The sequence below is a fragment of the Topomyia yanbarensis genome, chromosome 3 (genome assembly GCF_030247195.1).
Source record: "Topomyia yanbarensis strain Yona2022 chromosome 3, ASM3024719v1, whole genome shotgun sequence".
Taxonomy (NCBI): Eukaryota; Metazoa; Arthropoda; class Insecta; order Diptera; family Culicidae; genus Topomyia; species Topomyia yanbarensis.
In genome coordinates, this window is record NC_080672.1 from 108,706,291 (window position 1) to 108,723,789 (window position 17,499).

Here is a 17,499-nt window from a genome sequence, read left to right on the forward strand (position 1 = left end):
CCCACCTGAGGTTGTTTAGATTTCTCTAAGGTGAAAAATTCTGTGCTTACGTCTTCCTTCGGAAGGGAAGTAAAGCCGTTGGTCCCCAGTCCATGAGTTGATAGGTCGATATCTAGTCCAGATAGTGAACACCTCTCTGGTGAAGAATTGCCCCCCTATACTTACTAAAATATATACTCCTCCCGTGATACTTGTGGAGTTCGCAGTAGTATATACGGCCTCTAGCAAAAGCAAGTGTCGGGCTAACATTGCTTCCCTTTCCTTCCGCGACCTACGTTCGGGCCGGGTCGGCGCCGGTATTGGTCAATAAACACTTTAAGATTACCAGGAGTTGCACCCCCAAGCATAATTTTCTACTGATTCCCTGTGCAACTTCAGCTAGTCCAGATTGATAACGGAGTAGCAGTCAGGGGTGGTCGCACAAGCTCAAGCTCAAAGCAAGTTCAATGAATAGGTATGAGAATTTCAGGTCAATAGCCATGAAATAATTTTTTAAAGTACTGTGGTAGAACACACAGTTTGCTCATGTTGGAAACTTCCATCAACTCCTTGCTCTTCATTGAGTACTACGGCTCATAATATTGAAAAATATGTAAATGTGAATAATTCAGAAGATCAACGGGTCGCAGTCGTAGCGTTCACACAACTCTATGGGAGTTTGCTGAACGAACGGTATGACGTAAGCAAGTCCAGTTAAGTTGATATCGCTTGTTAGTTCGGGTCTGCCACTACTTGGGTTCGAAATTTTAGCGGGCTAACAGACTCTTAATTAATTTTGCTGTGCTTATTCGTCTACAATTCTCCCAATGCTTCTGCTGCTGTATCGCCGCCTATTTGCTGCTACTGCCGGCGGAGAGGCGAATGGTTTTCCCAGCTTCCAAACGGATGGGAGTTCTCCCGGTTTTACCGTTGGCTGCTGTATCAGCAGAACTAGATTCGTTCGACTGATCCTTCATAGCGAGTGCGAAACGGGGCACTAGCTCTCGCACCACGGACCGGAAATATTCTTCCGCACACTACAAACAAGCTGGATTACTTCAGCTAAAAAACGTCCAACGGAACTTGCGGCTGGACCAAAACAAGCAATATATCTCGACCAGTCATCGCCGAGGTGTAGCCTAGTCCTCATAAATTTCACAGCAAGAGGGAAATTGTAACCTATCCAGCCATATATTACTTATACAAAACTATATAACAAAATTTATATATCCTATCTGGACGAATTACAATGTCCATGTGTACAAAATGAACGAGCATACTGAACAGTTGCGAGATATGTTTGCATTAACAACACACTCCACGAAGCAAATAATCAAACATAGGTATTTTTGTACTCAGTGCTAATTGTTACTTTTACGGGTTACACACTCACGCCGCTCATCTTGGATTTATTTTACAAATAGCAAAACATAACAGGCCACCACATCACCACTATGGTCTAGCCTATATACACTGCTGGTCAATAAAATAGGTGTGAGATAAAAGTACATGAATCTTGCTGAAACTGTCATGTAAAGACACATTATCTTTGGCATAGGACTGCATGACATCCTTTAGGATGTCCAACCTTTAGCCTTGCATTCGAAACTTGCCATTATAGTGGCGTTGCAAAGAATAGGACCTGCGCCATTCCAGGAAAAGCAAGCCTCAAACCTCATTGTTCTCGCCTCCGTGCTTTACCATATTTTGCGTGTGTCGCAGATCAAACTGTTTGCACTTTGGACGTTTAACGTTTCGTTGTGCATCGGAGGAAAACAGGTTTACCTTTGATTCGTCCCTCCGAAGGATATGTCGCCATTTTTTGATTCCTTCTGAACCAGGCCCATTAACGCTGTTGAAAAGCAAATTGCATTTTTCTTCAAAGGCTTTGGCTTCGAAATAGTGGAACCTTCTTAGTAATTCTTTCTGGAAAATTGAAATTTTACGGCCTACAGCGAACTGTTCTCGGACCTACCACTTTTCCAATTTGTGCTGAATTGGTCTTGGATGACGCGAATGGATCGGATTTCGCTAAAATTGCAATGCGAAGGTCAGCTGCTGTAGATGTCTTCTTGGGTTTTTTGCGTGTTTCCTTTTTTTAAAGGTTTTAAGGCATTTGTAACGAAGTTTTCGGAACGCCGCAGTGTATTCGCGATTTATTTATACGTCTTATCTTCTTGAACAAAATTTCTTAGCAAAACTCGTTCCACTTGAGTACAGTGAGATGCTCGACCCATTCTATAACAAATCTTTGACTTATGCAACATTTAAGTACATTTACTAACACGCAGAATTCAAACTTCACCAAATAAAACGTATAATGGAATTATGTAAAATAATACCACGTTAATATATTTCACACACCTATTATATTGACCAGACGAAAAAGCCTGCGGTAGTCTTGTTTTGCATCTTGACAAAGATTACAAATATAATCAGCGCCAACAACCCACTAGTAACTTGACAGATCCCAAGGCTTCTGTGTGCGGTAGGTGTGATTGAGACTGCTGCAACTTGGTATGCGTAATTAAGAGAAAAACAAAATAATCTATCACATACCTATTTTATTGGCCAGCAGTGTATACCAGATTGACCATTAGTAGCTAAGGTTCCACGAGTCGGGTCTGTTATTCTATCGAAAAGAAAAATTGCTCTGGTTCCGCAGTAAATAACGAAACAGACGAATTTATTTGAACAACAAATCCGATGTTTTTTAACAAGATGCTTCATGTCTACCGTAATATGGAACCATTCATGAAACACGTATACCGAAATTTGACACTTTTTGACATCTCCCTCCCCCTCGAAGACTTAAGTAGACTTTACCAACCCTCCCTCCCTCCACCAAAAGTGTACGTAGACTTTTCGATTTTTACTTGTGGAAAATGCGAAATTAACGACGATCATATTATAGTGTTTAAACGTGAGGCGTTCACATTTATTTCAAGTTTATTTCAACCCCCTTAATTGAAAAATTATCTCGAAAACTCAACATATGGGTTAGGTATTTTTTACAAAGTGTATGCAAAGTTTGAAAGAAATCGGTCAAACTGTTTTTGAATGGCTGGTAACACCGCAAATCGTGTTTTTTCCAGATACGTTCCACAAAAAGCTTCGCCACCAAGTCGCTTGTCGGTATTTTTGCATGAAAAAGTTACAGAATATTATTGAAATGATACATTATAATGTGCGAAAATTTTGATTAATTCGCTTCACCCAAATTTCTAAAAAATGCAAAGAAGTGTTTTTTTTCACGCTGAAACCCTTGCCCTTCCTTAAGAAAACGACACTATCCAAATTTAAAAAAAAAATCTATATTTTTCTTATATAATCATTAGTCATATTACCTGAGAATATTATAAAAAAGTATGAAGGGTTTACTCCGAATATTTTGGGAGATAGATATAGTAGAACTGATTAACTCGAATAAATATTTTGTTGTAAACGTTTAACTACACTGCTTAAATATAAAATTTTCAATAAATTAAACATAATAAAGTCTACTTAAACTTTTGCTAGGCCCCCCTGCCCCCGTGAGTCTACGTGGTTTATGAACGGCCCCAATGTAAAATCGGCCATCGATAAAAATGTTTTCCCTGTGGTTCAGGAAGTCAAATGGTTTGAAATCCCCAATTTTAAATCAATTCGAATTGCATTGCACCGATGTCGAAATGCGCTCTGCATTCTTTCGATCGAATAAAACAATTCGTCCACACTGTTTTATCGATGCGTTCTCATCGCCATAAGAAATATTAACATAAACCCTTTCGCGTAATGTATTCAAATTCGATACGATGTTCAACAACTTCTGAAACACTTTGCTTTCACCCGTTTACCGAAACCGGCCCGACCGACGGACGACACGGCGGAGCTCGGGAAAGCCAGCAGGCCAACAATGTGTAAATATTGTATCACGCTCTCCGGTAGCATGGGTGGGTAAACTTTTCCACACAAAGGCGCACTGCAGTATCTCTCAAAGTATGATGCTCCTGGTGTTGAAGCAAAGGAAACGAAACCCCAGGAGGGGGCACATGCTAATCCCAACTGTTTGCATGCTGAGCTATTGAATGCAAATTCTTTACAGTTTTCGCGCGCAGCATCCCTGATTACAGTGAAACCAGTTTGCTGGATTGGTATTGCACGTTTATTATTCGCATGGTCTTTCATGATGTAGAAATGACGTGGGGAAAATTGGCAGCACTGTACGCAAGAAAACAAGAACGATTCACTGCACCCCAGGTAGGCATAAATCAGGGCATCGGTAGAAGTATCAAAGTCAATTGTTCAACCTCTCGAAAGTGGAAACCGTTCAGCAGTTACTCCTCTTACGGATTGTTTGCCCATTGTTCGCTCGGCGGGCTGCAGAAGTGTGTAGAAATTATTCAAGGAATTATCATTTTGTCATATTGAGTAACAGATGAGAAGGGAAATCTCATTCCACACCCGAAAAATGATCCCATTCTCTTGTTACCTGATGGCACTTCAGCAAGCCATTGTTTCTTTCGGTGAAGTTAAGCCCTGCGAAAGGAGCAGAACGTGGTTTAATTCCTTTTGCGGCACTTCTCCGTCTTCTCAGGAGAGTCATTTTGCGGTTAATTTTGCCAAATTCGGAAGCATCAAACAGTCGATTTGGGTGACGACGTCATGAATGAAAATTTAGGTTACAAGGGTGTGTCAGGCTAATAAATTACTGCTAATTCGATTTAGGCAAACATGACGTTTCGTTACGGTGCCGTTTTTTGCCCGGACCGTGCTTTATTGTGGGGACGGCAAAGCGTGTGTTCTACAGCAGCAGCGTGTATCCCTGACCGAGTTTTGTTCGTCATCATTGCAGCATCCTTGACTTATGTTGCCGTTTGACTAACGAGCGTGATGATGTTTGAAAATGGGATCAACCCCTCAATTTAAACCGTTCAGAGAAGCCGGGTTTGGACTTGCGAGTAACAGCTGCTGTCTGGAAGTTGTTTTTGAGCATTTATGCGAGCATTTTGTAAGTTGGTGGTAACCTATACGGCGCCTTTGCGTATTACGCGAAGTGGAGAACATTGTGTTCTTTCTACCGATTGTTTATATGGGGTTAGCCGAATCAAGTTGGATTACGTCTTCGGTGCTACTACAGCTACTTTACGCTCGAATGATACAGCGTTGACAAAACAGATTTATTAATTATATAAAAAAACCACGACTGGACCTTAATATCAATATTTTTGGTTGAAAGATTATTTGATTTCCTATGTCTATACAATTATGTGTAATTGAATTAATAATGGAAACATTTTCATTTAACGTGAAATATTTCAATTTTTTGCCACGAAATTCCTATAAGGCAAAACCGCGAAAATCTTTCACGTTTCGCAGTTGTAAATGAACTGTGAGGAATATAAAAGCATGGTACGAGCAGAGCCGTACCGTGACCTTTCGGCGCCCTTGGTGAAGTCTTATTTTTGCGCCCCTTAACAACTTTGTCATTCTTGGACTTCTGAACAATAATTTCGTGGGTACATGAAAATGGCTCCGCTCTCCTAAGGAGGTGGCCACAAGGCCACAATTTGCCTTTGCCAGCAATATTTTCAGCTAATATGACGCAGTGAAATCCCTCCGAAGAAAGACTTCAGGTGTAAAGGTCTAAAGAATTTCACATAGACATGTGAATACAACACAACATGCATTTAATAACATTCCACTGACACAAACTCGAGGAACAGGTGCTTTAGTTTGATAACACAAAGTTTTTTCGTGGATTTGGAGGGTTAAAATAATGTCGTAATGCAGTCGGATGTTTCCTCGTCCATCATCACATAAATTTTATTACTGACTTAACGAAACAGTTTCGGTTAAAATCTGTTGGGATTTGTCCTTGCGGATCCCCAGACTTACCACATGTTTGCATTACTATGCTTTGACTTATTATATTTCTCGCGATTTCTGCCTCCGCCTTCGCATTCTTTAAGTTTTCACTTTTCGCCGGGCATAAATCAGCTTTCCTGAAAAGACCCTGCTTTCGACTTCCCGTTCAAAAACTTTGATTGAACTCGGATCGGATCATATTTGAATCGAAGATAATCTGCTAAGCATTCTGAAAATTTCGAAGGAACTGACGCGGACATATTCAACAGTGACAGATATCTCGAAAGCTCGGCCAGATAAGTTCAAACTTGTGATATCCGTTAGTAGTGATAAGGATTGTGTTGGTGCCAAATGCAGTATATAAATATAATTGTCTAAATTTATAAGGTTGAGCCCTAAAAATAATGTTTTTGTACTCTGTGCGTTAAATGAACTTTTTTTCATTAGGTCCAATCTGCAAATGAGAGCCCTCTTTTTTCGGTTTCTCTTTCGCTTATTACTGCGTAACCATAAAACTTTTTAAACATTTATCAGTATGTTTCGATAGACCAAGTTTTTCACTAGCTTATTATGCATAGAGTTGAAGGGAAATCAGAAAGGTGCCGAGTAATTCGCGGAAGAGAAAATAAACAAAGAGAGGCTCTTTTTTGCAAATTGGACCTATTGAAAAAAAAAGTCTTCAAATAATCATTGAACACACACATGTTTATGGTGAGGCAGTCTAGATTATTGGTTAAGATAGAAAAGTACTAAAACAAAAAGAATTAGGAAAAGGCCTCAATAGCGAAACTCGCCAGTTTTTATAATCGCAAAAATTGTCTTTTACGTTTCGTTCCGAAACATCGCGACTCCATCACCGTTCTTATCGTGAAATTATCATTAGCTCCACCGAATTGTATTGTGTTCAATGTGCAATCAGACTCTGCTTCGCCGGAAGTTATAAGGATGAAGAAAAACCTGTGTGAAATCGGCAACATAAAGATCCAGCATGATCAGCTTGTATGAAAGATTGCCGTGTCTACATGTCCACTCACAAAATTGAGATTGACGGTGGGGTCACCGATTCAAAATTGTGCGTGGATCTACTGAAGCACGGGGTTGGCTGAATCATGAGTATGATTCTCGCATTGAGAAAGTAGAAAAATAGAAGTACCTATTGTGTGGAGAGTTTATATTATCTATTCACATGCCCAGTGTACCAACCGCACCCTAGGAATCTATGGCGTTACTTTTAAATATGTTCTAAGTACATTAGCAGAAAAATCTAAAAAAAGCTACGCCACCCACCAAGCAAATCATTATGCTCTATTGGAAGAGTATCACTCTGATGATTCCCATGTGAGGATCAGTCAGTTCAAACATAAGTTGAGGTACCTTCTCAAGCAAAAACGGCATTAGTTTTGCAACTCTTTGGTGTTTACTTTCTTTTTTTATTTCGATTATAGAGGTTTTAACCTTAAGGTCATTCGCCTCTTCGGGTTAGAAAAATTTGTTTTGAAAAGTTTCCCTATGTGCGGGGTCGGGACTCGAACCCAGGTGCGCTGCGTGCAAGGCAATTGATTTACCAACTACGCTACATCTACCCCCTGTCTACTTTCTCTTCTTTAACAGTGTTCAGATGACTTAGAAATGGCACATTATCTTGACTTATCTCATGATTTATAGTCACTTATTATATAAAGCAGATCATGATTTCAGCGCCCCTCTGAGGCTGGTGCCCTTGCCGGGGGCCAGCCGCGCGTTCTGGCCTGGGTACGAGTTCAAGCAGTGTTTTTACAAAACTTCCAAAAAAGGTTTTCAGGTTGAATAAACGCTTAAGTTTATTTTCCTGAAGACAAAACTAGTCAATATATAAAAGCTTAATGTTTGGTGTGTTTGCTTTATTCTTTGCATCATGATTATAATATTATATGTAATGAAGTTTATTTAATGCCTTTCCATTTTAATGTTGACATTGTTAACATCTAACGTACTCCATTCACACACACCACGAAAATTTGCCATTTTCTTATGTTGCAGTTATAAATGTGCTTATGTGACACATAAATTACGTTTTTTTTCTTAAAATTGCAAAAAGTCTAACGATTTTTTTGTGAAAATAGACCTGAAAGTTGATTTTTGTTTGATAATTTTGGAGTTGCTTTTGTTTTCGGTCCAGATGACATATTTTTTACCTGTTTTCATAAAATTGAGTAGACTGTTTCTCTTCTATCCATCCTTTCTTTGCTGTTGTAAAGTTGCTTATGCCGGCATACTTAAATTCGAGTATTAATCTCCGGTTCAGTTTCTTTTCGGCAACTTAAATATTTTACAAAAACACGGCTCTGTGCGACACTGTTTACGTTAACATGAAAAATAGCAAATTTTGATGGTGTGAGTTCATGGAACATGGTAAATGTTTTCACAATCAGTACGCGCTTTTAAAAAAATGAATGAAAATTTTAAAAATTCATTCATATTAAAACGGAAACGGAAATTTTATTGACAATCATGATAGCGAAGCTCTTCTCAAGCGTCTCGCGGATTGCTTAGGGTTTTCATCAAACAATTATAATTTCGATATAATAAATCGATATAATAAATAATTAACAATTGGAAATTAAATAACCGCTCTTTATATTGGTGTCGTTGCGCTGCTAAGAGAAAAATTCTAACTGTCAAAAATGAAACTAAAATCATGAAGAGTAATTCATTAAGTCAGATCCCTGACTTGGTAAAGCTTACCAAAAAGCGCTTACCTAATCAAAACTACTTCAATAAAGCTTAACATGTTTTTCTAGAAACTTTCTTGAGTTTCGCAAAGCCTTGCGCACTGATAAAATACATTTGTAAATAGAACAAAAAATATTATGCAATGCACGAACTCATTCGTAATTTTCTGCAACGCAGCATTTTCGTGCATTGTAACCAAATATGGTTTTGAGTGTGTTGGTTTCTTGCTAGTGAAATTAATCATGGCGTTGGGCCAGCTGGAATAACATCAACAAAACAAACCAATCGAAACCAAGCTTGTAAGTACGTAGTGAAAAAAGTATGGCGGGCGGACCAACAAATAGATCACAAATCAACCCGAACGAGGTCAGGCGCCAAGTGATTGTTTTCTGCTTATCATTTTTCTGTTCATTCGAGAAAATATAACAGCCGCAATAGCACATAGAGATATTTGAACCCTTGATGGATATCTACTAAAACAACCGAGTTAAATGATTTCAGGGAAGTTAGTCAAGATTTTCGTAACTTTGTACTCAATAAAGACAAATCAGGACACTGTAGAGCGAGAGTGCTCGGAATCGGAGTGCAAGTTTGTAAAATAGCAGCAGAAAAAAGATTGTTTTGTGGTGAGAAAAAGTAGTTGGGCTTTGAACTATAGTTGCTGGAGAGTACACGGAAAAAAATTGTTCCCAAAATCGTTAATAAAATGCCATGAATTCTGGAACAAGTACGTTTTTACGTTACGAAAATAGGACCATGACCAAAAATCATGGCTTTTATAATTATGTTCAATTTCTTTTCAGTAACGCCCGCATAACGTTTTCATTTGTGGAAATATTTGATTTTGTTTTGTGAACTTCAGTCACGGCTTCCGCCAAGAACTAGTTCACAACTTTATGAACATTATTCATTAAACCAAAGGTTGACTTATGATTTTTTTCATAGTTATTTTTTTCATAGTCGCTGCCGCTCAGTCGGACTTAAACTAGGGATAGCCCCTATGTTTGAGTATACCGGGCAAACGAGTGGATTACAGATTTGATTGCACCCTTCGATAGCAAGACCATAACCACCTCGTCCGTCGGTTTCTCAGCGGCTTTGCACCGCTTCGAATCCTTGGACTCGACTATGCGGCAAAGCCGCATCACACTACCTTCACCCTTAACGTCACTTTCTCATGAGCAATGCCATTGTTAGTAAGGTAAGTGGGAACAACTTATTTTTCCAGTATAAACTACTTTAAAGCTTTCCCCCCAATTTTTTTCATTGCTTGTTATAAAATAGGCCATTTAGAACATTTCCAAAAGAAATTAACCCTTTTTTCGAAAAAGCCGCGATTCAGAACAATTACCATCAAAATATTATTCATGTATTCGTGAACTGGTTCATGATTCCTAACATACTAGTCACTATTCAATATCCGCACTCGTGAAGTAGTTCACGAAATCATGAAGTATTATTTATGTATTCGTGAACTGGTTCATGATTTCTAATATGTTAGTTACGATCCAATATCCGTGCTCGTGAAATAGTTCACGAAATCATGAAATATTATTCGTGTATTCGTGAACTGGTTCATGATACCTAGTTTAATAGTCACAACTCATCATTCGTTTTCGTGAAAAAGTTCACGAAATTATAAAATATTATTTATGTATTCGTGAACTGGTTCATCATTCCTAGTACATGATTTACGAACTATCTAGTATCTATTTGCGTGCTTGTGATATTTAGAAGATATCCCTAATCATTTACAATTTCATGCAACATGGTAATGAAATTTTTACGTGAATTCTATCACAAAAGTTGGAGTATTATTCGTGCAATATTTTTTGTTCCATACACTTTTAATGAAATACCCAGTTGCTAGCGACCAGTAATAGGTACGAGCAGTAGATATAAAAAAAAGATATTAGAACCTCGAACATCGTTATTCATTTTATAAGGTTCATTGTGATGTCCGGACAGAAAACGAAAACTGCACTGAGAACCTCAAATAGTGTGCGTGATATAGTTCACAAAACCAGATATCACGAATCAGTCTTATTTTAATGATCCAGTTCATATTGTCACGTTATTTCGACTAAAAAAAACCATTAGTAACCAAAAAATGATAGATCACGATAAGGCGAAGAGAATTTACGAATACCATGATAAAACCGCTGATATCATAAATATTAGTTACATTACTCTTTGAAAGTAAGCTCTAAAATAAAATATCATGATAACATGAATATATATTACGAAAATTGTGACTAAGGTCCTGAAATCATGAACATAAATCACACAACTAGTGACAAAAATATTTAAAATCGTGACAAAGATCATGAACTCATGAACATGAATCACTCTACTTATGACTAAAATATCACTATAACGTGAATGAAAATTACGAACATCGCGACTAAGATCTTGAAATCTTGAACTTTAATCCCGCTAACGTCATGAGAATTCACAAGAATCGCGAATAAGCTCTTGAAATCGTGAACAACGTTTGACTGTCGACTGTGTATTCCCAAATCATGAACAATAATCACAACAAAAACTAAACAACAACAGTAACCCAACCAAACATTCCAATGTAACGCCATGTATATATTCAGGGCGAACTGGTTTTTAGAAAACACAAATAGTATCATGAATACGAGGTATATTCATAATTTCAGGAACTTTGTCACGGTTTTCGTAAATTGTCCAGTTAATGAAATCGTGACCTTTTGTTCATGAATTTATGAACGGATTTTTTCCGTGTAGGAGTATTATTTAGTGGCAGAAAAAAGTTATTGGAATTGTTGGAGTTTTAGAGAATGAAATTAGGAATAAAAATAAAAATGTCGCCGAGTGGCGAAGCGCTAGGCCCGGCGGGAATATTATAATGGTGAAGCGTGAAAGTTCTTCAGCAGACGAGTGTACCGAAAGAGAGAACAGTTTGCCATAAACAGGAGGAGATTGGAAAAGAGAGAGAAAAAAACTGTATGTATCTGGTGTCGGTTTTTGGTAGGAGCCGAAGAAATTTATGTGCAACTGGTAGATATAGAAAAGTCGATTCGAACAAGAAGAGTCGGTTCGTCGTGTGAAGTATGTATCATCAGGAGAGAAGGTAATCGAGTCGAGCGAATACATCTCCGCGCCCTCCGCTCCTCACTTCTGCGCCGAACACCACTCATATTTTATGCTATTGTATTGGTGCATTGGGCGTAGTGGTCTGTTCACTGGTTGAGTGTTTACTAGAGGTGTATTAAATACTTCACGCTGACGTCACAAATGAACAAATCTCGAGTACTTTTTCAAATGGACGTATGTAACATTTGGTGGAAATCGAGAAAAACGGGTTTGAAGTTTCTAGCGGAAATTTTTTAATCCTATTTCAAAAATACTGGAGAAATTCCAGCATCGATTTTATATATAACATTGTTTGCTACACCTTTTTTATGTATGTAACATTTCTACACGTTTGATGCGTGTATCATGTAAAAACTAAGAAAATAAATTGATACGCCTTTTCGATTTCTTGACTGTATCATACACCGTCATAATCGTCGTCTTGAAATTTGTGTTGTTAGATACGTCAAGTCAGATTAGACTGTTCATAATTTCATTTTAATAAAGCAGTTACGTCGTTTGGTTTTCACGATGAGCGTTATTTTTATCAAATTTGAACAGTGTTAAATATAAGCAAATATCGAGTACTTTTTCAACTGGACGTATGAGATTTTGGGTAAAAACCATGAGAAATGGAAAACATCAGTTTCTTGCGTAAACTTTTAACTCTTATTTCAAAACTACTGGCAAAACTCCAACATCGATTTCACATTTACATTTCATTTTCACTCCATTTTACGTAAAGCGATCGTTTTAACTTGTCGCGAGTATTATGTTGAAATTGAGAAAAAATCATGATACGTCATTTTGATTTCTTGATTGTATCATACACCGTTAGATTCGTCGTTTTGATATTTATGTTGTATGATACGTCAGTCGCATTATACTGTTAGTAAATTCTAAAAACAGTTACGTAGTTTCGTTTTTGCTATTCTTTGAGCGTTAAAATTATTAAATTTGAACATAGTATAAATATGAGCAAATATCTGCCACAGTTACACTAGTTGATTTGCTTGCTCAAAGTGCACAGGAATAATATCCGACTTGAATAAGTGACGCTCTCACATTCACAACAACATAAGTGAGTTTATGATAACATGAAAACTACCTTGTATATATCCAGGGCATAGCTGACCGTCATTCCGTAGCAACATCAACAATCTTCCCGTTGCACTCTGGATGCACATATTCTTCAGAACCTAAAATCAGTTAGATGGTGTTGAGCATCTCACCTGCATCCTTCTCGTAGTAAATAATGCGGTGTTTCAATTTGGCAATAACCATTTTCGATCTTCGGCACGGCACGGGAACAGTAAGTCAGCTTACGAACAAAGTGCATATGTGGACAATTATCAGTGGAGAACAAAATCGTATTACCCGTCCTCGCGGTCATCGGTCTTAGCACCGAACATTCGCTTCAACTCCAGCATGCATGCGTACTACTACGGGTACTCGTACGGAAAGTACTGACGTAACAGAGCACAAAATACTTGACTCGCGTTTGTAGAAACTGTCTTGACGTATGTCGACATTGTGAAAAACTGTTTTTCCTTGTTACTTTCGTCGAATTTGTGAGAGCGTATGTGTGCTTTTCGTATTGCTGGTCAATTTGACAGTTTCGTCGGTTCGTTTTCCATATGGTGTATCCGCAAAAAAATCAGAAACGTGTGAACATGGAAGTTTCGTCGTTTTAGCTTAAAACACTTTAAATGAGGGAATGTCATAATTATCTGAAATTAGTAGTGTTTTGATGGCATTTGAAATCACATACAATGAAAATCAGCTTTGTTTACATTTTGTGACTTACGTCCATTTGAAAAAGTACTCGAGAAATGAAACATTTTTGACAGTTCGCTTGTGCTGTTTGTATGGACTTGGATTTTTTTGCGATTCGCTACGAAGGCATCTAGTGCTGGTGAACTGACAAGAGGAGTGAAGTTAACTGTGGTAGTAATGAACCTAATTCTGGTGGTGCATGTGAATCGTGGCGGAGTGTAGGCGACGGGAGTGAGGGCTGTGTATGTGTACACTGAGAAACAGAATGCACAATTTGCATGCTTTTTTTTCCGTCTCATTTATTCTGCTTTGATTTTTGTGCATTTTCTGGAGTGTTCTTCGGGTGAGTATTCGGCGGGTGGATGGACGGAGTATGTTCAATGGGTGCGGTTAGCAGGTAGGTATGCGAGAGACTCTATGTATTTTTGCTAAACTGCATCGGCATGGGGAAAGCGGGAAAGAGAAGGAATTGTTCGGGCTGTTCACTACGTGCAGGAAAGAAATCCGTCTTAGGTTTTGGACTTTTCAAAATAGAAAAACTGGTATATTTCATATCAATTAAATACGTATCGATTTCTTACCTCATGTAAGGAATCGAATGTCTTATTATTCGGAGTTTGAACGATGAACTAAATATGTCGTATAGTGTAGTTATAATTTCTTTTTAATCCTACTTGTCCATGGTGGAAAGTCTTGCTTCTAATCCTAGTAATATAGTTGGCATAATAACAAACGACGCGCGCGTTAGATAATTGGTGTCGGCATTTTACATTTTTTGCTTGTAAAGTTATCACGATTTCACCACGATAACTGGTTATCATATTGGGTAAAATTTGTACAAATAAATATTAGCAACACTCCTGGTAGCCGGCTGTCCGGAGCTTAAGATACATATTTACACCGCGAATATCAGAAGTAATAAAACAAAGAATAAATCTATTGAAAATTCTCGGTAGCTGGCTGCCCAGAGCAATTAATACATGATAACACTTTTGAGAGTTGCATAGATAATATCACTTATCAAGGTGAATCCAGGTTTATGTAACTATATATCCATCCCACTAACACAAACTCCTTCCCGAGATAAACGTGGAGATGCAGAGGTATACACGGTCTCCATAACAACGGTTGACACACTAACATTCCCTTCCTTCCCCAATGACTGTAAGGGCGTGGCCGGCGCCGTTATTGACACTTCACTATTCTGAGCTCTCGAAACGTGCACATTAAGAATGACAAGCTACTCCCAGGCTCCATTTGTTGATTCTTTGTGCAATTTCGCTTGTTCTCGTCAATCACGGAGTAGCAACTACGAATTGTATAGTCATCATGCTCATGCTCATGCTCATTTTCGTAACTTTGTACTCAATATGTGCGTTATATTGTATACTTGAGGTTACTATCGGATTGTCACACAAAGAAACGTGACTCATGTTTATGATTTGGGAGGCTGAATCACGATTTCAGCAATGCAACAATATTCGATTCTTGACCTTTCTTGCTGTTTTCTCACGTGTACTAATGTGATTCAGGTTCATGGTTCTAGGAACTTAATCACGAATTTCGTTATTTCTGTTTACATTATCGTGGTATTGTAGTTTATCTGGTATTTTTTTATATCTGCCGCTCGAATCTATGAATCAGAAATAAGTTCACGAAACAAAAATAAATCCATAAATTTAAAGCGATATACTCCGGAGGATATTTCCGGCACTCGGCTGGCCGTTAGCGCCAAAGGCTGATGTTTTCTTTTGACCAGCGTTTCCAAAGATCGTTGATGTATAGCTGAGTCGTCTGAAAGTGGAAGAGCTGATTAATGGAAATGTTTGAATGATCTGGTTCGGGGAGGCAAAAGACAGATACGCCCAGGATAAGGTGAGCTGGAGTGAGATAGATCTACTGGATTATTGAAAAGCGGTGTTAAGAGTCGAGCGTTCAGGATGCTCTTGTTCTGAACGACAGTTGGGCTTAGATCGTCCATTATAGTGCTTATCTAATACAAATAATTCACCAGGATTAATAATACTGGTGACACGCGAGCTTTGAACAGAGATGCAGCCTAAAATAGTTCGCAAAAGCAACTTGTTATAACGTCGCTACAACCGTCGTCAACAAAAAAAAAAATTCTTTCTCTCCCACCAAAAATGGCTCATCAAAGAGCCCATAAAAAGTACCAACTAAAAACATCTCAATTTCGTTTCATGTTTTCTTCCTCGATTGTCCACAGATTACCTTTGCTGATGACGGCTGATGACCGAATGTATCACGCGTGATACAGAAATGACCGAACAAAAATGTGTTTCCCGAAGGTGATATGTTTTGCGGTGATGAACTGAAAAAATTCGAAAAAGCCCAAAAAGGACTGACGTGTGCAATGACAACAACAGCCGCAGCGAAATAACATTCAATCATCCTAAAAAAATGGAGCAATTATTGTCCCCAAGTGGTCTGGACCGTGGACTGAACTGAACCGGCAAAAGCAATGCTACCATTTTTGGAATATTGACGGACGCAGGCATTCCTGGTGCAACGATGCCGTTAAAAGGGGTTATTTGGCGGGAATGTCCTCCGAATCTTGAGGTGAATTTGTGAAAATGGTGTTAAACTCAATCGAACAACGAATAGAGTAAGAGAAACAAGGTGTACATCAGTTTAATTGGCCAATTTCCATTTCGCCTGTCCGCGTTGCGATGTCCAGCGGCTGTTCGAAATGACCAAAAAAGTACCGAACTCGCCTCGCCTATTTCAAAGCGCGTACGCTGTTGCTTTAGCACACATCTCACGTAGTTTAGCCATATTTATGTATTTAATAAAAAACCCATTGAATGAAAAATTGTACCACGAACTCGTCCGTTCCGTACCTACTCTAAATTGATAACCGTGTGTGCGGGCCGGCCGGGAAAACGTGCGCACTTTTGCATATGTTACGCGTCACGTGGTGCTTCATTCGCAAAATTCATTTTTATGCGGCTGGTTATGCTTGTTATTGTACTCCTACCCGGAAATATTTGCAGCAGTGTTACGTTCCAGCCTAGCGAATCTGCAACAGTATGAAACGGTAGTTTTTTTTATTTCCAAAATCAGCCACCAAATTTCCCACTCCATAAGATTCCCGCAAAACGTAGCTACAACCACGTTTGGGTGTTTGATTTGTTACGTGCTGTTCGGATCCTGTAGCGGACTGACCAGAACCGATTTAAATTTGAATTAATTTAATTGCAATTATTATCATAATTTCAGCACATAAATTCATTTATATTTTTCTCAGTGTGAGTTTTACTGGCGCTACGTGAGGATTTACTTGGGACCTTATCTTCCTATAGTTTAAAGCTAACAACCTGGCCTGGTTCCGCTATAAATTACTGTGGTTGTATTTAAATTAAAATCTGAATTTTAGCATGGATTTTCTAACCATTGTACGAGAATGGTTAGTTTTGGTTTTGGGATTATGATCATTAATAAGATATGCACAAAATGGTAGCCTAAAAAACTATCAATTTTCTTAGGGGTTTGATACTACGATTTATTTAACAAAATTGTTGAGTAGTTAGCGGAATGCCACTATTTGTTAAAATGGGTTTAAATTGTTCTCTAGATTAATTAGGCTATTTTCGTTCTGTTTCAATAATTACTCTTCCTATTTGAAACCATTAGTTAGAGCGGCGTCTGCCACGCATTGTAGCGGTAGAAATCGAGCATTCAACGTTTATGGGTCATTTTTGCTATTGCAGGTCCGACTCGATAATCCGGGGATTTCAAAAAAATCTCACCCCGGATAATCGAATCGAACTTTTTCTTGTGTTATTTCATTAATTTTAGCTTCATTTTTTCTGCCGCGTATAGGGTTTCAAAACTATTTTTCCTTAAAACTGATGGCGTAATGAAACATTGCCATTTGCTCCGACATCTTGTTATCAGATGCCAACCATTTCTCTCGACGACGACGATAGTCGTATTTTGTGGCGCGACGCAGTTGATTCGGGATGCCTCGAATCCCTCACCACAGTCGATCAAGCGACCGTGAACCGTTCCGATACTGTTTGTGGGATTGACGAAAGGACCCCTACCCGGCAACATGGCTTC

At 38.5% G+C, this 17,499-nt stretch overlaps 1 pseudogene; it reads right to left on the reverse strand.

Annotated features, from left to right (window-relative positions):
- Positions 1-830: 830 nt before the first annotated feature.
- LOC131687132 (uncharacterized) overlaps positions 831-17,499 on the reverse strand; it is a 166,206-nt pseudogene continuing 149,537 nt past the window's right edge.